Source organism: Cupressus sempervirens, chromosome 9 (genome assembly GCF_028749045.1).
Source record: "Cupressus sempervirens isolate cs-2001-9-10 chromosome 9, ASM2874904v1, whole genome shotgun sequence".
Lineage (NCBI taxonomy): Eukaryota > Viridiplantae > Streptophyta > Pinopsida > Cupressales > Cupressaceae > Cupressus > Cupressus sempervirens.
In genome coordinates, this window is record NC_143126.1 from 576,477,654 (window position 1) to 576,501,675 (window position 24,022).

Sequence of the window (24,022 nt, forward strand, 5' to 3'; positions counted from 1 at the left end):
GAAAAATGGAAAGCCAACCAACGGACAGATTGAAGAAAAGATGGTTTGTCGAAGGGCTATGACCAGCATTGAAAAAGAAGATGAAAATTGTACTTCTAGCATCATAGTGGATGCATATAACCAGGTAATGGACTTGGAAAGTGACCAAAAAATGGGTAAAAAGAAGAAAAACAAATCATTGGACTCAGAAGATTCATCCTTCAAATGAAGCAACGAGGAGGAGTCAAGGAAGAAGTTCAAGCACTGCAAAAGGACATGTTACGTATGATGGAGTTCAAAAACACGAAAAAGAGTCCTAGCCAAGCGAGAGAAGGGGAACTGTGGTGTACAGATTGTAAGGAGGAGGGCCACACAAACGACTCCTGTTGGAAAAAACAATTTTGTGATATCTGCTAAATTGCGGGACATTCCACCAAGGAATGCCTGTTCAATATAAAACAAAGGGACACCAACAAATATTGTTAATATAGAAGTGTCCACCTCAGGAGCACGAATGAATACGAACAATGATGCAACAACCTCAGGAGGGTACTGTAACAACCACCGACCCAGACGAGGCAATAACAACAATAATAATAATAACAATAATGAGGGCCAAAACCGGATACAGTATGATCCAAGTGGACGACCAATGATACAATGCTATGCGAGCAACCTCTAGGGACGCTTCGCCAGAGATTGTACTGCAAAGGGAACACCATAGTTGTTGTAGTCTTGGAGACCATGAGGATTCGAAATGCCCTAAGCTCGGGGTGAACCTGTAAACTCTAGAAACATGTGATGATGAGGAGACATTAGTCATTACTCACGCACAAGCAAAAAGGTATCCAGATCCGGAAGAGGAAAAGAAAAGGTTGCGGAAAGTGTGAGCAAACTTAATAAAAGAAATGGAGGCTGAAAAATCATAAACAAATGACACTGCCGACACCTCAAGGAGGAACTTGGCAGAACAAAATATCATACGACAAGTAATGCAAGTTGAGGTTGCTATGAAGCTGAATGACCTTACAATACCTCAGCTACGGACTGCAATCTTGACATGACACCACTTCCGAAGGCGATGGAAGAGCCAGGAAATACACAAGATGGAGGCGGAATGATTGCAGTAGACCTAATGCTACTTGCACTCACTACAGGAAGAAACCCTGTAGTAGTAGAAATGGGTATTCTCAGAACCATTCTCACGAACAAAATCATAGATGGAGGATTAGGAGTGAATGTACTACCAAAAGATATATGGAAGAAGTTGGGGCAACCTATGTTGTGGCCACCTACATTTCAATTGCTCACTGTCGATCAGCACGGGATCAAGCCATTAGGAACTCTGATGGCAACCTATAACCATTGGGACACAACCATTCTAACTAGATTTCGTGGTTATACCATTAAAAAGAAAAGGGTACAATGCCATCCTTGAACGGGGCTGGCTAGTACAGGCGAAAGTAGAACATGATTGGAAACGAAATACTCTGTCCATGGAAAACGGAGGTCGGAGATTTGTAATTGACTTACATACATAGATGGTAGGAGAGGAGGCAACATCATTAGATTCCAAAGGCGAAGGAGACAATGAAGGGAAAAAACGAATGGAACCCAGTGAAGAAGGTATCCTCAGATTGGAAGGAGGGTCCAACGATGACGACCTGGATTCAGTAAACGGCCTACTCCATTGGCAAATGGAGGACTATGAGCTCTTTTTGAGCTGCCATATGTTAGGGGTTGAGGATGGAAATAAGGGAGAGGAAAATGAATTCCCGAAGGTATATAGAGAAGTGAAGGAAGGAGAGGTGCAGATAGATGAAACACCTGCGCATACATTTAGTGAAGACAAGCCTATTAAATACAAAAAACCCACAGTAAAGACGATGAACTTAGGGGACAAGGCTAACCTGAAAAATATATTTGTGCGAGATTACTAAAATTCAATTTTGAAAGCGACAGTGGATTTTTTGCGTGGACGTATAAGGACTTGAAAGGGGTACCACCAAAATTATTCGTCTACCATATACCACTGATAGGAGTAGTACCTATACCAGATGAACAAAAACTATGCCGCACGGGTCATTGATGAGATCAATCAAATGCTTGAAGCAAGCATTATTTTTAGGGTACAAATGAGTGAGTGGGTATCGCTGATTGTGATATCTCTGAAGAAAAACACCACTCAGATAAGGATGTGTGGACTTTTGATGCTTGAACGCAGTAAAGATTAAGGATCTGTTCCTGATACCATTCACCGACAGTATTTTGGAAGAAGTTGCAGGGCACGAAATCTATTCATTCATGGAGGGATTTTTTGGATACAACCAGATATCCATTACAGAAGAAGATAGGCTTAAAACAACCTTCATAGTAGAAGGTGGAGTATATGCCTACAATAGAATGCTATTTGAACTGTGCAATGCTCTGACTACATTTCAAAGAATTATCTTGCACATCTTCGACAAGATGTTAGTTGGAAACTTAAGGCATTTTTGGACGTTTGGTCAATTTTCAGTGCAGAGGACAAGCATTTGACCACACTTAGAGAATGCATGGAAAGATGTAGATGAGCAAGACTAGCACTAAATCTAAAGAAGTGCAGATTCAGTGTACCGCAGGGGAAGCTATTGGGAGACATCGTATGCAAAGCAAGATTTAAGACGGATCTTGACAAAATCCGGGTAATTTTGGAAATGACACCTTTGATAGATGTGACGAAGGTAAAATCATTCCTGGGACACATTGGATACTATCGAGGGTTCATTAAGAATTTTGCAAAAATATTTTACCCTCTCTTCAAACTAACTTGCAAGCGCGGACCTTACAAATGGAAAGCAGAGCAGAATGAGGTTTTCAAAGGACTGAAAACGAGATTAGCCACAACACCTATCCTAGCTTCTTTGAACTGGGACAAGGATTTCCATGTACATGTCAACACATCAAACTACGCAATTGGAACAACGTTGGCACTGACAGGTGATCACGGATTGGATCATCCGATGTACTTTGCGAGTAGACTACTATCTAAAATGGAAAAGAATTATAGTACAATAGAGTGAGAGGCTCTAGGAATAGTATATGACATACAAAAGCTTATACATTACCTACTGGCGACTCCATTTGTATTCTATGTAGATCATCAAGTGCTGTTATATCTCATGAACAAGCCGGTCATCCAAGGATGGATAAGTAGATGACTATTATTGTTACAAGAGTTGACATCTAAAATTGTGGTACGACCTAGGAAGAGCCATGTAAGCACGGATCGTTTATCAAGGATCAAATTAGGAGAACCACTTGAAGGAGCCAATGACGATTTTCCTGATGCACAATTATTCCAAATTGTTGTACTACCATCCTAGTACGTGAGTATCAGGGAATATCTTTTGATGGGGCAATTTTCTAGGGAAATGCCGCCAAATGAGAGGAAGAAACTGTTGCTGAGAAGTCAAACGTTTCAATTGATCAATGGGTTGCTGTATAAGATGGGGCTTGAACAGATTTTACGACGGTGTGTTCTAGAAGAAGAAATACCAAAGGTGTTGAAGGAAGCACATGAAGGACTCGCACGAGGACATATGGGACTGGATACAACTGTGTGGAAGATACTTTTGGCAAGGTTATGGTGGCCAACCATGCACAACAACGGAAGAGAGTGGGTCGTTGTGTGTGATACATGTCAGAGGGCGAGGAAACCATTGAAGAGGGATTTCATGCCTTTGAACCCTTCCCACGCACAAGAATTATTTGAACGCCGGGGGTTGGACTTCATCGGACCCCTCAAGGTGAGTAAAACTTGGAGATGCAGGTACATTGTGGTAGCAATGGAGTACCTTACTAAGTGGGTAGAGGTGCGGGCCCTACTACACAACTTTGCAGTAAGCACAACAAGATTCATCTACGAGCAGATCATCACAAGGTATAGAATCTCGCTATAGTTGACAAGCGACCGTAGGGGACATTTCGTCAGTCATGTCATTCGTCTACTAACCAGAGAGTTCAAAATATACCATCTCTATCAAGCTTGTACTATCCTAGAGCAAATAGACAAGCGGAAGCCACAAACAAAATCTTGGTTGCAATATTCTACAAGTCTTGCGCAATTGAAGGTGAGGACTGGGAGGAAAAGCTGCCATCGACATTATGGGCATACTGTACCTCTTACAAAGTCACCACAGGACACACTCCATTCCAGCTGATGTATAGTCAGGAAGTTGTAGTACCGATAAAATTCATGGTACCAAGTCTGCGAATAGCGATTGAAAACAAGTTGGGAGAAATGGAAAGTCTTTGGGAAAGATTGCACAACTTGAATAAACTTGACAAACGACAATTACAAGCGCAATGGGCTACTGAAGTCTCATAGTGCAGATGCAAGGTGTGGCACGACAAACACTTAAAAATGAACAGATTTGAGCCAAGTCAATTGGTATTAAAGTATAATAGGTGTAACGAGATCAAACCAGGCAAATTTAAAGTGAAGTGGGTTGGGCTATATAAAATTTGTGAAGTAGGCAATAACGGGACAATAAAGTTGTGGACGCTGAACAGAAAAGAGGTAACGGATGCAGTAAATGGGTAGAAATTAAAAATTTATTACAAGAAATTAGGTGCCTCTGCGGACGAACAACTTAGAGATAGTATAAAAATAATAATAATAAGTAGTCATGTATATATGTAAGATAAATAAATAAAAATAATTATAGTAAGGATGAGCAAAATGAGAACATCGTATGACTGGAGATTAAGAAGAAAAGGAGATAAATAGCATAATTGTACGACTCAAGGTGATAAAGGAGAAAAGTAGATAAAGAAAGTTGAAACACATACTGTACGATTAGGTCACGAACTTGAAGGGAAGACTGAGAACTACAAATATGAATACCATACGGTATTGAAGGCTCGAGACAAAGGCAAAATAAAAGCCGTACGATTATGGCAATGCAATACATGAATACCGTACGACCATATGGTAAGGGTACCGTACAACTAATACTCACTAGACCTTAAACTCACCATATGTCTATAGAGCAAGAACCCCGAGCAAATTGGAGTGACTGTATGATCGTACGGTAAAAATGAAGTGGAGGTATGAAGCATGTTTTTGAAACAGTACAACCTTTGAAGCAACGATAGACATCGTACAACTTGGAAGGATTAAAGGGTTGCAGTAGGTATCCATTCATACCGTATGACCAACAAACATATACTATCGTACAACCTGTAGGAGAAACGTGGGTAGGTGATGAAAGAACACCGTACGGGTATAGGCAAAGAAGACTGGGGTAGTCGTATGATCGTACGACAACAATAAAAGCACAAAAGTGAAGCAAGCTTTGAATACTGTACGGTAAGGATAGGCAGGAGTGGCCATTGTATGGCCAAGGTGGGTACCATACAATCAAGACAACTACAAAAGAAAATAGAGTACTGTACGATTGTATGAGCATATACTAGCGTCCACAGATCACCTTACGGCCTTGAAAACCGAAAGGGCCAGAAAGAAAGTTATAGACCATCCTCCACAGATCACCGTACATTGCACAAGGAGGAAAGTACATTGTTAAAGCACATTTTTTAATATCGTACGGTAAGTCTAAATACTAACTGGAGTTTCACACTGTTATAAAATACCATACGATTGAGAGGAGAGGTTTTAAGAACATAGTACGACAAACATCAACAAACTAAAAACCATACAGATTGGAGGAATAACATTAGAGGTCCTGTACGGCAGCAAGGAAAACGTGGTACAAATGCAAGTGTGGATGTAGAATGAATTGAGGATTAAGCCAGAGAGGCCATATAGTTGTACGGTGCACAAAGCAATAAATTTCAAAGGGCTATTTTGCAGGAGCTGCATGGAAGTAGAAGAGCACTCGGGATAAGTTGTACGGAGGAGTCCAAGCAACTGACGTAACTGTTTTCGGTCCTCTTCACACAAAAAGACAAAGGAAGTGACTGTTATGCAGTAAGTCGAAAAGAAGGCTTGGAAAAAGAAGTTAGAGGAAGATTCTGTAACGAGTACAACCATGAACAAAAATGTGAAGACCTTGCCATTAGGAGTGTGTGTTGCAGGAGGCACAAGCACAAGTACAAGTAAAAAGAAAGGCAAGTAGGTAGCATAGCTGGCTGCAACTGATCACCTCACAACAAAATATCTCTTTTGAAGGCTTGAATGGAGCGGAATGCAGGAAGTGGTGGCAGGAGACACCTAAGCACCATCTTGTGAAAAACAATATTCAAAAGGCATAGGTAGAGTGGGCAATACAAATGCCGATATTTTGCATTCGAGATTACGAAGGTTTCTTGTGTACGATGATAGAGACGTATGCTAGGTTCTCTTGAACCTGTTCGTTTGCCTATCTTGGGTGTGACTTGGTAATTTCATTCAAAGCACCAGATTTCACACTGGTATTTAGAATACCTGGTTATGCATAGGGTGGGAAGAAAATTGACAAGCCGAAAAAACTAAGCTGAGAGGTGAAGGCGTAGTTGATACAGCTGGTATGTGGGGATCTATCGCAAACAGAGAAACAAACCCTCGACACTACGAAGGTTAGAGGACTGAAGAATGTGATGTTCTGTTGTTTGTTGCACATCCAAGAGTTGGATTGCCTGTAAATGGGCCTGGAGATGGCCAAATTCCACTTCCCGACAATGCCTGTGCCAAGTCTCAGAGATTGTATGGTATTGCCTGGTTAGGCCACTACTATGTACAATAGGTGGAGAATGTAGGGGCCGTACGATATGCAGAGAACTGTATGGTGATGGTCTTGGAGGTCATACCGTGATTGACTTGAGGCTGTATAGTCGGTATGGGTGTTCGTACAGTAATGAGTTGGGTAGTACAGTAATTGTGGAATGATTGTTTGGTCAAGGATGGAAGTAGAAACGATGCTAGAGATAGACCAAATACTCTCTTGCTAATACATAGAACAAACTTAGATGTTAATGTAGTTCGAACACAAATATATTCCAGAAATTATGACTTGTAAACAACAATGATGCTTCGATTTGTTAGATCCGAGCCAAGAAATACATACGAAATAGGGTGAGTGTCGAATCCCACCGAAACTAGGAGAATCAAATAGGGAAGGTTTTTCACTTCTGAAATGCCGAACAATACTGAATTTCAATAGGAATTCGCAGTACAAAGAAAATAATCCAAATCGCATACCAACTACTACCTACACGTAGTGCTTAAATACTCGTTAGGAAAACCTTTCTGAGGGTGTACAAAGATAGCCAATGGCCACACTTACCTATGGAAACAATTAAATAAAAATGGGTCCGAGATATACTAAATCAATCGGAACCACAAATATATATTATTAACTTGGGCCCCATCTTAATTAATTAAAGTAACTAATTAAAGGTCCTTTTATTATATTATTTAAATTTTGGGACCAATTAATTAATTAAATTTAATTATTACATTAAAAATTGGGGACATGACAAATCCTCGCCGTTGAAAGATTGCTTGCCCTCAAGCAATCTATCATCAAACGAAACGTCAACAACTCCAAGGTTTGAAATCAAACGTGCAGGCGAGAGGATTGAAAAGACATCAATCCTCTGCGGCACCATATTGCCATCAAACTTTCGCTATGCTACTTTGATATGAATATTGTCATGTCCCGAGTCACTAAGATCCCTAACTTGAAATTCATCTGTGCAATCCATCATGATTGCCATCAGGAGTATACTTCATAATCAGCCAACTGTAAAGATTGCTCCTACAAATAATCCTCGATTGAATCTGCATCACCAAGAGGTTGAACAACTATGGATAGAGCTTGCTTATTTGGAGGGTTGTTGGTCGAACCCAAATTTCCATCAAGTTGATCGTCGGGTGTTGGTTCAATGATATTTGTGCAAGCACCTTCTCTTAGAATTTCCTTCATCTTGGTCTTAGGTACCAAGCAGGTTCTGTCTTTGTGGTAAATGATTTCGCCAACCACCTTGTATCTGTCATCCTGTACTTCACCATCCAATAGTTGGCATGCAAAAGTATTCTTGGAGTATTCGACTAAGAGATGTGCCCTCCAATTGGCTGGAAACTGAGCCATAGTGTAATTTAAGTTAAAGTTCTCCATTCTCCCAACGGGCTAGCAGAATCACCAACTCTGATACTATTGTAATGTTCCGTTCCCCTGTGTCTTCTCTGAAACAATCTTTCTCCCATTTGTCACGGTCGATGAAGCAATTAAGGAAGCTATAAGGTCTAGTAGGGAAGCAGTACAACTAGAAGAGGATGCCGTACGGTGTTTGAGTAGGATATACAGGTGGGAGAATGGCCATATAGGGATGCCGTATAGTGTGTTCAGGGTGGCTGTACAGTGGAGTGAAGGTCGTACGGTAGAAGGCCAGGGGCCGTACAATATAGTTGAGGGAGATCTTGTGGCCGTATGGTATGGTTATGTTGTTGTACGGTCAGATGTATTGCGTGTTGCGTCAAGCCAAGGGTCTATAGGGTAGTAGATGGTGTAGGGATGGAAGATGGGTTTAGTCATGCAACCATAAACAAACTTATAGTCTCGAATTCTTCAGATAAAAGCTAAACAAGAACAGAGATTGAACACGGATAATCTTCAATTAATATTTGCAAACAAGATGGTGCTCCAATTTGCCAGATTCGAGCGAAGTATTACAGGGAACGGAATAGGGTGAGGATTGAATCCCATCGAAATCGAAATAGCCAGGTAGGGAAGATCTTTCATTTTTTAAATGACGAACAATCCAGAAATCCCATAGGAATTCGCAATACAAAGAAATAATCCAAATTGCATACCAACAACTACCTACATGCTGCACATAAATACCCCACCAGAGAAAAATCTTGAGGGTTTACAAAAGAGTGTTGACATGACAAAGACTGATGAATAATTAATAGAAATTGGGCCCCATTATTAAATAATTAAAAATGCAAATAATATTATTTAAATTTTGGGAAGTTAATTATTTAAAGTACTTTATTAAAATTGGGGATATTACAAAGAAGTCCAATATTTAGGAAGGGCACTAGCGTTCTCTCATGGACTTAGTAAAGAGTCGCCTCACAGGATCAAGCTGTGCATCAGACATTTCATTTTTGCAGGTTGCGATGATGAACGAAATCCTACAGTGGAGAGTATATGATTGGGCTGCACTATTGGTAGAAAGAATGTACAAACTCATGACATTGCAGCATAAGACATTCTACATGCTGCACTACCCGGTGGGGTTGTTCTTGGAGGCCACAACGTGGATGATTCCCCACGACAGGCTGGAGGCCAAGCCTGGGCCACTCGTGCTAGTCGAGCCCCCTATCATGCAATGTAGACACTTGAACACACGTGGCAACAAGACCACGGTTGGGCAAAAGCGACCAAGACAAGGATGCAAGAGATACTAATAGTGGTCGGCAGGAGACTTCTTCCAATGAGAGTGGGGCCGACGAAGAGGAGGAAGAAGATGATGAGGAGGTGGAAGTGATCATGACAACACCACTACTATTTCTGCGACATTCATTTTTAGCGACAACGCATTTGGTTCTGGTGGGTACAACACATATCTCAGGGTTTGGTTAGTTTAGGCAGCCAGTGATGATGACATCGGTTATCGTAGCGGTTTAGCCAGCTACAAAGACCCTGACCATTTTGGAGGCCGTAGCCTTAGTGGGGACATTTGTCATCGACGACAGTCGTACCGTTGGAAGTGATGGAGTTACTAGAAGGGGTTGTCCAAGAGGCTTTGCCAGTCGTACCAGAGCTAGGGGCTAAGATACTTATACTCAATGATGAGGCAGAGACTCAAGAGGGTGTGATGGAGATACCGATACAGGCAGAAATAGGTGAGGGTTTGAGGACACCTGGTATTCACTTAGATGTAGTGGGTTCAGACGTGGTGGTTACACTAGATGCGGTGTTGTTAGCAACGCTAGTAGCAGAGGAGCCGAATAGAGCTAGCAAATCTCAGAAGTTGAGCACATACTTGAGTACAAGATTTAAACGCACACTAGCACTGCAGGCGTTAGACATTGATTCACTTGAGCAGGAAGTAGCTCCGAAAGGAGATCTTGTAGGCATGCAGACATAGGGGGAGGATAGTCACTCGACGTAGGTCCATGAGATACCACACTCCTCGATGGATAGCACTGCTGAGCGGATGGTAGAAGCAATGAAGACGACTATGGGTACCCAATAGCCTATAGTGGGGCCAGAGACATCGACGGGAGAGGATACGGAGACATTTCTCGCTGATGTAATGACTCAGGCTTGCCGAGTGGTGATCTCTGTGCAGACACATGCGTTGGATTTAGTGGTAAAGGAGCTGGAGCACGTCATATCCTTCATGAGAGTAGGGTGCTCAACTACCTTTTCAGTGTGTTTTGAGGAGCGTGGGTGGCCTAGAGTAGAGACTTCAGAGATGCGCTAGGATTGGGCCACTACCAGAGGATTGGTTATGGAGAGCCGCATAGAGACTGACTCGGGAGGTAGGCCAAATATATCGTGATGCTCATTATGCTCTTCGGAGGAGCCAGGCAAACCAAGTAGCAACAGAAAGGGCTTGGGAGGAGTGAGCTACTCGGTTAGTAGTAGTCAAGGAGGATCTAGCTACAGAGAAGGCAGCTCGGGAATCAAAAAGAGCAGCTTGGGAATTCGAGAGGATAACATTAATGACTCACCTGGATGAGGGTAGGCAAGAGAAGAATAAGCTACAACAGGAGGTAGCAGGGAAGGAGGTAGAGCTTGGAGAGATTGCCAAGATGATGCAAATAGCCTTGGAGATTCAGATGGAGGCGAAATCAAATTTGGAGGTATGGACCAAGCAAGTGCGTGAGCTACGGTCATAACTAAACGAGCTTAGAACACAGAGGACGTCTACCACACTAGGGATGCACTCCTCTTCTTCTTAGTTGTTGAATCTTGATCTAATTAGTGGACTAAGTTGTTTGAGTCATAGTTTGAATTTTGATGTATAAGTTGTCTCTATTTTGTCGTCTGGAGATGACTTTCCTTTTTGGGGGGATGATGTTGTCGGTAAAACTTATAACCGACAGGAAGAGTTGTATCCGAAGGTCGCGTGATAGTTGAGTCACCCCTTCAGGAAGTATATGTACATCGTTCGAATGACTTGAAGGAGCATCATTGTAATTGGAGTTGCATATTTGCTTATATAAATAAAGTCTTTGATCTGTGTTACATCTTAATCTATTAATGCGATAAGTATCTGTTTACCCTGTACGGTAAACACTTGCTTCACTACCCAATATTGTCCAATATCACAACTTACCAATGCAACAAACATTAACCCTTAATTTTCCCTTTGACTGTCATTTTCTTGAAATTTTGACCACTATTTTTTGATTTTCGTAGTTTTCTGTTTTTTCTATATATAGAATAGTAGCACCGGCAATCTTGTTCATCTTTTTGAGTGCAAATTATTTACACAGTCATGTAGAGCACTTTCTTTACGAAACTCATTGATTTCCAGTCAATTTTTACGATTTTTGGACTATAGGCTTGAGCGTTTCTATATGTTCACATGTGATGGCTTTTAGATGATTCAAATCAGTTGTAGTAAGAAAATTGGTACTGTTTTAAATAGATTAGATTTTAATAATTTTATAATAGAATTATAATTTGTTAAAATTAAGTCCAACTAATACTATTATAGTTTTGAATTTAATAATTCTAAGTAAATATTTATGTGGAATATTCCCTCGTCAGACTATTCAATAGATCGAAGAGGGTTGGCCCATTATGTGAGTTCTTGTAGGTCAACAATATGGATAAGGAACTCATCCAGAGGTTTATGGAGCTATGCATGGGCTTTGTGAGCCGTTTTAGGCAGTTTGGGTCATTCTCATAAATTTTAGGGATTGACGGGGAGTTGACTAAAATACATTAAGGGACCTCTAGGACCATTGTAGAGACCTTGGTTTTAGTTCCTATTCTTTAGGGAGGATCCCTATTTTGTAGGGGATAATTGTTTAGTTGAGAAATGAAAGTGCTAAATTGGGTAAAGGTCTCCACTTTTCACGCTAAAGCATTAAATATTTATGTGGGGACTAGGAAGATCTCTAAGCACAATCCCCTTTGAATTCAAATCAGATTAACAAGGCCCAAATAGAGGAAGTGGTGCCAATGCTTAATTTGAATGACTAAAAGGAATGTGATGCAAAGAAATACTTTGCCCTATGTGTGATATGTAAATGTTAATGTGAGATTGAACTAATTGACTAAGTAAGATTATAATGTAGATCTATATGTTAAATGTATGTAAACAACCCGATTAAGATATGGAATTATGTTAAAACTGTGAATTGAAATGAAAGATAGAAGACTCACCTTGAAATGTGTAGAGGAAGATGACTTTTTCCTCTGAATAGTGTGGATCTGGATCTATTACTCAAAATCTGATTACAGATCCCAAAATGAAATAGAGAATCTAGAAAAACCTAGAAACTACTTTTTTTGCCAAGGTCTCCAAAACATGTAGACCTTGTGAAAAAGTGTGCGAAACATGTGCCATGAGCCCACTCTCTTTCCGGGTCTTCGTAACTAGGTCGACCCAGATTATTCTGAAAGCTTTCGAGGAGCTATTTCCAGATCTGCAAACCAAAATTTTGTTATCCTGCTCCTGTGCACAATAAAGTCGGATTTTTTTTTTTGGTTTGATGAGGCCTTGCCTTGGTCAAGCCCTAGATTGAGGAATCAACCTTGAAATTGAAATGTAAATGCATGTAAATATAACAAGTGTAGGTATATACCTTACTTGTACAAATCCTTGTTAATAAGGATTTTGCCTGTATGTTGTAGGTGTTGAATTCGGTATGTAAAAAGTAGGATATCTCCACGATTGCAAAGGATCTACTAAAACTGCATGATGGAGCCATGGATGTAAATGTGTATTAATGAAGAAGATGATGAATGCCTCAATGTAGATCTCCTCCCTTGATGGCCAAAAAATGCTAGATCTTGAAGAGGCAATGCCCAAAAAGGATCCTTGAAGGCTTGAACACTTCCTTGTTTGAATACTTGAAATGCTTGGAATGCCTTGTATGTAGGTGTCTTCTCATAGAGTGTGTACGTCTATGTAGTGATTAAGTGTGAAAATGAAGATCCCCAACCTTCTTATATATTAGTTATCAAGTGGGAAAACAATACAAAGCAACTGTGGAATAAAATTAAATGATTAGAAACTTCGAGACACTTTGGACCCCAAGGCCTTGGATCCACAGGGAGGAGGTTGAGCTGTTCCAAAACAAGTCAACCGGGTTGATCTGTTCCCTAGGAATGACTCAAGAAGAGCACCAAAAGATCTTACAAAGAGTGTAGATAGAATGGGGAAAAACGAAAAGGAATAGGGAGAAGAGGACATTAGGCACAAATTCATCCAAGGTCCAAGAGGTTGCTATGGGACGGGTGCTAAAAGGTATTAAATCACGGGTGCTTCCATTTTTAAAATAGTACATTTAGCCCCCACTTTAGCGGGCATATGAGTTGCCTCAAAGTCACGGTAGAGTAGATTGAAAGAAAAAGCTACTCTTATTATGAGCAAGGAGACGAAAAAAACCATCAAGCTCCTTGAGAGACTTGAGTTTTTATCATATCCAAAATCATAATGAGAGAGAGACTGCTATAAGAAAGTGTAGTGAAGTCACATAATAAGGTTTGTGTAGCTTATTGTGAACTACACAAGAAAAGGAGAGTGTTGAAATAAGAGATGACGTTGAACAGTCTAGCAAGTGTTTATGGCATGCTAGTCAACCCATCGAAGATGAATTGAATGGTCTAACAAGTGTGTGTGGCATGGTACTTAATCCATTAAAAAGATCCATCTTCAATGGAACTCTATGTTCCAAAAAGAATCGAAAAAAACAACCTAGGCAAAAGGATGTGTGTGTCCTTGAGAGATAAAAAACAAGATGGAAAATTCCTAAACTCTCCTGCTCAGCATGCTCTAGTGCTACCATCACTGCATCTTCCTCTTTAAAGTTTTATCGTTCAAACTTTGACATGAATACAATCAACTTCTCAATCTCCTAATTGAAATCCTCAAGACATCAACTTGTTTTGAACCATCCCTCTCTTCTCTTCAAGGGATTAATGGATATCTCTCATCTGTATCTCCCTCTAAGTTCATGCATCTTGTCTCAAACTAGGAGGTATGTGAATTGCAAGTTGCACTTGCAATGGTTTCTTCTTTCTCCAAAATTTTATAGTTTTAATTTTATTATCATCTTTGGCTTCCCGTCTTTTGTCATCTCTATCAAGTTTGCAATGCTTTTCTATATGCCCCTAGTTATTGCACTTATAACATAAAGTAAAATATGGATTGTAATCTATGCTTCTCCATCCATGCGCATTTCTCATTTGTGTTCTGCATTCTCTCGCCCTGTGACCAAGTAGCTGCATGAATAGCAATATCCATAAAAGCTAGGTTTATATCCTTGGTTTCTATAATTCTTTTAAAGTTCAAATCCTTTAAATTTCATGGATGTATCATCATTACTATTTCCTTCCTTGACAAAGCCTTCTCCTTCATAACCTACTCCAGTCTTGCTTGTGAATTGTCTTTGACTATCAATAATTTTGTTAGAATGTTGAAGCTCTTTTCAAACTTGAGACACTTGTTAAATTTGGTGTTACTCTCCTCTAAATCCTTTCTTAAGTTTTCAATTTCTTGTCTTAATTTGGTACACCTCATTTTGTAATTCTCAATTTGTTTGGATTCTTTTAGTTGAGTCTTTAATTCTTTACTCTGCATCTTGTACTTATTAACTTTTTCTTTTAATTTTGTGTTATGCTTTTATGCATATTGTAACTCATCCATGACATCAACATCTTCTTCCTCGCTAGATGACTCATCATTTTCCTCTTCTTTACTACATGTCTTGTCGACATCTTTATCCTCGCTGCATGACTTATCAACATTTTCTTCTTCTTTCTCATTGGTCATAGCCAAATAGAGTATCGCATCTTCTACATCATTACTTTGGTAATCATCATTGCTCTCTTCTGATGAGCTGGTTTCTTTCTTTGGTTATAGACTCTTTTTGTGCTTGTGAAACTTATTTTTCTTAGCACGCTTCTTATCCCTTTTCTTTGAATATTTTTCTTCTTCATTGTCACTAGAGTCACCGTTGTTTAGAGGACATTTTGATGCATAATGTCCCAGTCTTCCGCAACTGAAACATTTGAACTTTCCTTCGTTCTTCCCATTACACTTTTTCAGCATTGTTTTAAACTAAGCATCTTATTCACTATTTGAGCTTTCACTTGAATTTTTCTTTTGCCTTGAATGCTATTTCCTTCTTTGGTTCATTTTCTCCAACTCGCATTTCAAGAATGCAAAAATTGCAAAGCAAAAATGCTGATGGCGCAACTAAGAACTAGTTCACACCGGCTGCAATGTGAAACTGGTAGATGGCAAGTTCCAAAGGAAGAGTGGGCAGACAGAATGTGTTTATTCTGTAATATGGGAGCAGTAGAGACGGAGCAGCAGTTTGTCAAGGATTGCCTGGCATACAGTGACATCAGATTTGGTTATATAGAGATATTACAGAACAAGAACTTCAACTACTTATTCGAGGAAGATCAAGTGAAGAGAACAACGACTCTGATTATCAAATTTCAGAGAAGGAGAGACAAGTTAACCCAAACTTTGTAGCTAGATTAGTTCCGCTCCTGCCTTAGGGAGGTGATTGTGTAGGTCCCATAGGCTACTTTAGCCTCGTGGACGTCATTAAAATCTATCATATCATATCATATCAAAAGCAGTAAGGATTCCCTGCAATTCATCTTTTATCAATGTATTTAATATTCTTTCATCAATTGCAAATATTTTAGAATTAAACTTCATATTTAGTGATCTTAAAATCGTATCAACCACAAGACTTTTTTTTACTTCCTCACCAAGTGCTTGCATAGAATCGACAACATCATCTACATGATCAAGAAAAGCGGCTATATTCTCTCTTTCTTAATGTTAATACTTTCAAATACTTTCCGATGAGTTTGTAGTTTGGATTTCTTTACATTCTCGGTTCCTTCAGAAACATTTTTTAGCTTGTCTTAAATGTCCTTGGCCGATCTATAGTGCATAACTTTTGAAAATATTGATTCGGCAAGATTGCATTAAATTGCACATTTTGCTTTGGCATTACTTTCACATTTTCTCTTTCCGGCTGTGTCTGTTGGTGGGTTTTGCGGTAGTGTATAACTATCTACAACTAATTGCTAGACATCGAAGCCAATAGCCATCAGATAAGTTTCTATTTTTATACTCTAGTAGGCGTAGTTTGTCCCATCAAACATTGGCATTTTATTTTGAAAGATTTCGCCCATTGTGCTTTTTTAGATCTACCTTCAAGTGGTCAGGCTTTATAAAAGGAACTAGGCTCTGATACCAATTGAAGAGGTTACGATTATACTGAGAGGAGCGGGGGTGAATCAGTATGATACTTTGTTTTGCCAAATTAAAACCTTTTTATGCAAATAACTTTAAATCCTGGAATTAACAATTATGCACATGAACACTATAGCACAAGATTTACGTGGAAACCCAATGCAAGAGAAAATCATGACAATAAATGCTTTTTATATAAACAGTTCTTTTACAATGTTTTGTAGGCTTCAACAGGCTACAACCTCAATGTTTGTGAGCACTGACTCACTGGAAGCTTCAACTCCCCCACTTTGTAGGCTTCGACCTACTGGAAGCACCAACCCCCACTATTGTCTTTGTGAGCACCAACCCACTGTACACATCTCTGTTTTCTATCTTCCATACAAATCTGCATATATATTTTATTCACATCTCTGTTTTCTATCTTCCATACAAAGCCTCCCTTTTTCTTCTAATTGATCATACACTAATAGCACTCTTACACCCCTTTCTTTTTTACTGGACATAAGACTTTAATTATTTATATTGTGCATACAAGTGGAAGTGACTTTTCAGATTAAAAGTCATGTTATTTAGTTGCATCACTTCATTTATTTATTAATAAATTATCCTTATCGTTTATTTATTAAAATAAACTTCAATTTTTATCAATCAGTCTTTGTATTGATACCATCATGACTTCTACACCACACTTTATATAATCACGAGTTCCTTTTTTTGTCGCCACTTTCCCTCTTGAAATATATTTTTCACTACTGTTGAATCATGTTTCATATGTGATGTAAAGCTTTGAGCCCGTATTTGTTTATGCATTTATATTCTTTCGATTTTGAAGGTTCATGATAATATCGTGTATAGTTTCTACAAATTTCGTTAACACGACTGTAATCTTTTATAGTCTGATATAATTCTGATTGTGACAGTATGTTGGCGATTTATAATTACATCGCTATATTCGTATACACTTCCAAGGTCCAATGTTGCATCCTTTATGACAACGTATCCATATGTAATGGGGAATGCCCAAATCGGATCGGTGGTTATCCATGTTGGCAGTAATTAGATCCGCTTTGTATCAGATGTTGTCGCTGCCTTACATATATTATTTTAATAAAGGCGTGCCTCATATTGTTTGTCATACTTTGATCTGTCGTTGCCTTAGTCTTTCAAATAAATATTCTCAGACGCAAGAGATGTGAGTTTGCGTTTTTGTCTTCATTGTAACTTCTGTCCATTTATTTATGGATGCTGAAAATTTCCATTGCCATTGACTCCTCATCATATATCCTTGCTCAGACCCAATCATAATTATCCAAAAATGTTTTCATTGCTGCAGATTGTTATCTTGTATCTGAAATATTAGCATAAAATTGCAATCGGTTTTAGTTTCATTGCCATCTCTCTTTTCTGAGATACTTGCTATTTTATTGTGACTATATGATCCTGCAAACACACACGTACATCCATATCATTGTTGAATTGATGAATTCTATTCTGGTCAAACTTCCCTTGTCGTCTTTAGCAAGTTCCAAACAGCTCCTATGTATATTTTTATTGCCGCTACTCTAGTTAAATTGCACTCAATTTTCAAGACTATACCCCCCTTCAATTTTTTCATTCTTGTCTTGGTTTTGATGTAGATAGAAACATGAATTAAGTGAACAGACCAGACATGTAAAACTCGTATTGTTATCAGCTTATTATTATTGCTGATGGCATTTTCGTTACTTCTCTTTTGAGATTTTTATTGATTATGCTTTTCCCTTCTATATTATAAGACAAATGTGCTTTTGGTGTGGCTTGACTTTTCATTATCCATGGTGGCTGTTTGCTTGAGACAGTGTCTGTGGTGACTGTCCAATCTGCCAGATTGTTATTTATTTTGGTTGTTTCCATCTTGGCTTGCCCTATCTTATGTGTATCTCCTTCATTTGCTATCTCCAATAGTAGTTTCCTGTATTTGTTGATAAATGGATCTTATTTTTATATCTACAACTGTAGATGATGTTTCTTCTTGGTTAGTGTGCGGAACGTATCACTCGGTATCACAATTTCAATGCACTTTTCAGTGAATCAGTTTCTCCTTCAAGTTCAATTATGATTGGTGTATTCATACTTATTTGCAATGGTCAAATGGCAAGTAATATATATGTTGGTCCTGATATTAATTTGCCTAATAAGCATACTTTCGACATCAATGACAACTTCTAACAATCACCCGAATACTTTTGACATCAATGGCAATATTTCTATCACTTAAAAGACTGTCATCACAGTGACAGTTCTTAGGGGCATTCCACAGCAGAAGGGAGAGTTAGGGGATGCAAATTGAGAATATTGCATATATTAGTAGTCGGCAATGAGAAAGCCATATTAAGAAGCCTGTGTGAGAATGACTCAAACACACAACCAAAGCTAGAAGAAAAATCCAGTGAATGGAGACCATGAATACAGGAAAGAAAAAAGAGGCAATGGATGAGTTGATATTTAGCACATAAGATGGAGCAAGCATAACATTCCTTCAAAAGATGAGTAGATGACAAAGATTGAAGAGGATAGAATGGATAAAAGAGCAAAGGACAACCGAAAAACAGTCAAAAGACTTGCATCTAGATACTCAGAGACAACATAGAGATAATCTTTGCAACTTTAGCTAGCACCCTTATGTTTTGTGTAGGTGCTTAGCATGGGAAATTTGCAAGAGGGGGTGTTACTTGAAGGAATAGAAGGTACTTGAAAGCCTGTCATCACAGTGACAGTCCCTGGGGGGCATTCCACAACCAAAGAGACAGATAGGGGATGAAGATCGAGACTTTTGCATAGATAAGATAGTCAGCAATGAGAAAGCCATGTTAAGAAGCCTTTGTGAGAATGACATACCCTCAAGCAAATGACAGTTGTGAACTTAGTTACCGGATGCTCTCTTGGACCCGTCGGATGCGGATGCAGATGCGAATGTGGATGCAATCTGGTGAGCATCCTCAGGTTGCTGATGCGCTTCCTGTAGGCACCAAGAGAGCATCCTCGAACTTCCGGATGCATGCATGGCTCATGATGCCAAAAAAGTACCAAAAGTTTTTTTTTTTTTTTCATTTTTCACTTAAAATGTTTAAATAAATGTTTACCCCTCACAAGCTGTTGCTTAGACTATTTCTAGATGAATCATCCACCATCTGATGATCAGGTACTGTTGGAACCACATGGACTTTGAAATCTGCCACAAATAGTTCCATTTCTGGTGTGCTAGTATGCATGCCCATAACTGTAGATGACCTTCATTCGCCGAACCTGATGTTAAGGGAAAAAGACTGCTGCAAATGTAATAACACTTTCCCTTCATTTTGTGTGTTTCAAGTGCAGATTTGAATGTGTATAAATATGAGTAGAGGAGGCATGTCTCACGAAGAGAATATGAGTAGAGGAGACATGTCTCATGAAGAGACATGTCTTTATGGTAATTATAATTAATAACCAATTAGACAATATTAAGAATTATATAAACATATCTATCTATAAATATAATATATGTATAATATATATAAGTAGATATATTAGAGTGTCTAATTCATGATTAGCTAGGGAGGATTGTTATAGAACATATTATTCTCTCAAGCATATAGAGAGATTATCTCAATATGATATTCTTGGAAAGACATATTTAAGGACTATCAATTGATGTCCATCAAAACAGATGTTATCTTTCGATATCATCCGTAGAATGATTCATTAAGGAATATCAACCATATGATATTCATCATACTGATATTCATCATACTGATATTCTCTTGGTATGTGCACTGACATGAAGTCCATGATTCCTACCAAGAGAATATGTCGTATCCTAGAAGGATATGTATTATCTGATCTCCGACACTCTCTGGGACAGCAACTAAATGTAGTCTATCATATAATAATCATGATCTCAAGGACAGCAACTTAATGTAATACATCATGACAAGTATCATGATCTCCGACACAATCCAGGACAACAAGTTAATGTAGTCTATCATGATATGTTCGTTATCATGATATTTGACACATTCCAGGACAACAACTTAATGAAGTCCATCATGATAATAGGTCAACCTATTGTTAATATCGTCACCTTACAGTAGCAGCCTCACAACAAAAATATTAATGAAAGATCATCACTTCTTGTGATGTTTTCCAATAGAATCATGTAGTAGCTTACACGATATCTACCACAAACCAAGTCAAAATATGGATCCACGATAGTTGCTCGTAAAGGTGGAACAAGTGTTTTCACTTCAAACTTCTCTCTTATGAAGAATACGATATTTCAAGGAATTACACCTCAAACATCCCCTTCTCAATCTGTAGACTTGTTCCGGTCCAAGGTTGTGTCTGATGGAAATGTCGAACTTCCTCAAACTAATATCAGCCTTCTGACCTCCTCGTACAACTTTGTCTTTGATGAAGTGTCAAACTACCTCTGAATTTAGAGGGATACCCATAGTCTCAATAATCGAAGATATTTGCTTCAAGAGCCTCACTTTATCCATCCTAATGATCAGATGACTAATGAATTCTAGATCAAAATTTCTTTGGAGCTACTATCAAAAGATTTATTTTTGCACAATATTTGTTACCACGCCTAATATACCAATCTTCTTTTCTTGCAAGAACACCCCCAACCACAAAGAAAAAGATCAAGGCAAACAACTCTTTATAATGTGTAGAAGTACAAATAAGAGAGAGACTACAAAGATTAGATAAATGTAATACTCAAGGATAAATACTTATCTGCACATAAACATCATTGATACAAGTTGCTCCAGTGAGGGCTCGTATGCAACAAATCAGAAATTGCCTTCTTAAATTATTTGAGAATGGAACATCTTCCCTCTAAAGATGGTTCAAGCGGGAATGGAACATTGATTATTATCTCCTCCCCACATTATAAAATTCCCACTCTTATATCATTTCATAGTACAATGTCTGAAATCCAATAGCTATGCAAGAACTTCATCAATACATGTGGCATATATGTCAACAAGGGTCAATTTCATGGTATGTAGAATGAGAGACTAGCCATATTGATAGTTTGCTAAGATGGTTTGGCTCTTCCTAATGGGTTTTACAAATTCCAAGTAATCAAATCATCTTGGAATTAGTCTCCTTTTGGGATATTTTTCTAATGACTAGATTATTTTCTTAATGTTGTCGTATTCTCTTTTACATCATATACACTTATTTTCATGAAAATATTTACACATGTCCTTAGAGTATTCTCCAATCGATTCATTCTATTCCTTGGCAAGACTTCCTTAAGCCAATATGTCCAACAATTCGGGTATACTGTCTGTACTCCCATATTATGTTGTGATTCTAGTGTATGTCTGACTGTGTTGGTCTATTTACTTTTCACACACACTACACACACTCTTACTCATTCACACATATCCATATCTGATATCCTTCCAAGATAGACAATCGTCTCAAGGAAATCTCTTTTTACAACCATTATAGCCTTCACTACCAGCATAGTCTTTACTTCCATTGCAGCCTTTAGTAATTTGACTTTAACCTTACTATGCTCATATTCAAACTTTGCCATTAATATTATTTGCAACAAAAATATAAGAGTGTGCTATAATACTATAAACTGCTTTTGATATAAGCAATATATCTTCTCCTTCTCTATAATTATGGCGTCGAATTTGTGGCATCTATTTCTTTGTTTGGAATCATACTTTACTATAAGAGCGATTTATATTGACATATTTATGTTGCAATGGAGATAATCCTCATATATAAATAGAATTTAACCAATTCTCCAAGTCTTGTCCACCGTGGCACTAGAACCACCGCCTGTTTGTGATAATGTTGGTTCGTTGTCCATGCTTTTCGTATGTAATCCCCATGGTCTATTGTGTATGATTAACAACACTTGTCATTTAAGAAGACTATTTCAACTCCACTTGTTTCTATCTCCTTATTCGGCGATCCCTTCATAACTTCTCAATTGTAATCAAAAGTACCGACCATAGATTCCCCCCCCCTTATAATAGTTTGTGCCATGTGCCTTATGAAATCATTTTCTTTTTGTCATAGATGGTTACACAATAAGTCTCATCTTTATCACTTTATGGAAGCAAAATAACAATTTATATTTATGTAGTACTTGGGACTTATGTAATGTGTTGCAATTTGGCAATATGTAATACGTTGATATTCGATCTCTTGTGGCTCCTTATTTATTCTCTCTTTTAAGGGATCCCCCATTATTATTCACTTAGAATTGATGCCCCTTATTATTTTTTTCTGTATAATGCATAAGGTCTATGTAGTATTTATTACAACCCTATATCCTTCCATATTTGTTTATGCATGGAACTGCATGTTTCCTACGTGTAGCTTTCTATTCAATATCATGCTGCTGATGTGCTCAATTTCCTCCCTTATATGTGTGACTCGGTGATTAGAGTTTCTCCATTTTCTGTCCCCACGTAACTGTCATTTTTCTACGCAGCAATCCTTCACTGTAGAACTCCCAATCTATATGCGAATTAATTGTACTTTCTACCTTCTACAACTTATACTTTTGCCAATCACCCTAAGGAATTCTTATACCTGGTGTTTATTCCTCCTTTTGCGGTTGCTACGTAATATTTTACTAGCTCTTATTATGCCATGTCGTATATGTGCAATGGCTATTTTCTACAATTGATATGCATCTCTGAGTTCAAGAACAATCACAACATACCAGTAGTCCACACACAACATACACATTAGATCCATCGCTATGTGAGATTTGTTTCACTAATACTTGTCTTTGTTCAATATCGATTTTTCTTTCACATTTTGTCAGGCGACATTAGAATACCATTGACTATATTTGTATAAACGTTGTCCATTATTTTAATCATTGATGACTCCTATTGGCTTGTCTCTGCTTATATATTTATGTATTTGATTTCCTAGCCCAAAGAATGGTGTTCCATCCATGTGGTTGTCTTTGTAACTTACAATAATACTTTCTTGGGACGATTGGTGTGTAATGTCTTTGACTGGGAATTGGTATGTAATCTCCCTTTTGCCTCTAATCACCAAATCTAATTCATCTGGTGCCTGTAACTTGGTAGCTCAGTTATCTATACTTTCCAAGTACTTCCCATGTTTTGCCAAACCGACAATATTCTTTCCAACCATTTTGTTTGCATTTTCCATATATTCTTCCAAGGAAATATTAAAATCATTTGAAAATTTGCATATACTGATTGATTTGTGATTATTGACGAGTAACATGGATCATTTTATGCAAATGTACTAACATTGCCAATGTAATTGATGTTTTTCAAATGCAAATTTGAAGACTCATAAATATGAGTGGAGACACAAGACATGTCTCTATAGTTAATTATCATTAGTTAGTATATTAATAATATAAATAACTATATATATATAAGAATATTTATCTAATGATGATTTACGATCAAAAATGTATTTCATGATCTAATTAATCTAACGGCAACTACAACCTTAACACTCCCTCTTAGTTAGGGAGGATTGTTAGAGAACACATTATGCTCTTGAGTATATGAAGAGATATCATCTTAGTATGATATTCTTGGAATGACATATTTAAGGATATCAACATAAATTCATCAACTTAGATGCT

At 38.2% G+C, this 24,022-nt stretch overlaps 1 protein-coding gene across 3 annotated transcripts in view; it reads left to right on the top strand.

Moving 5' to 3' along the window:
- Positions 1-24,022, top strand: part of EMB1895 (ARM repeat superfamily protein) — a 234,797-nt gene that overhangs the window by 87,691 nt on the left and 123,084 nt on the right. The window lies entirely within an intron of this gene.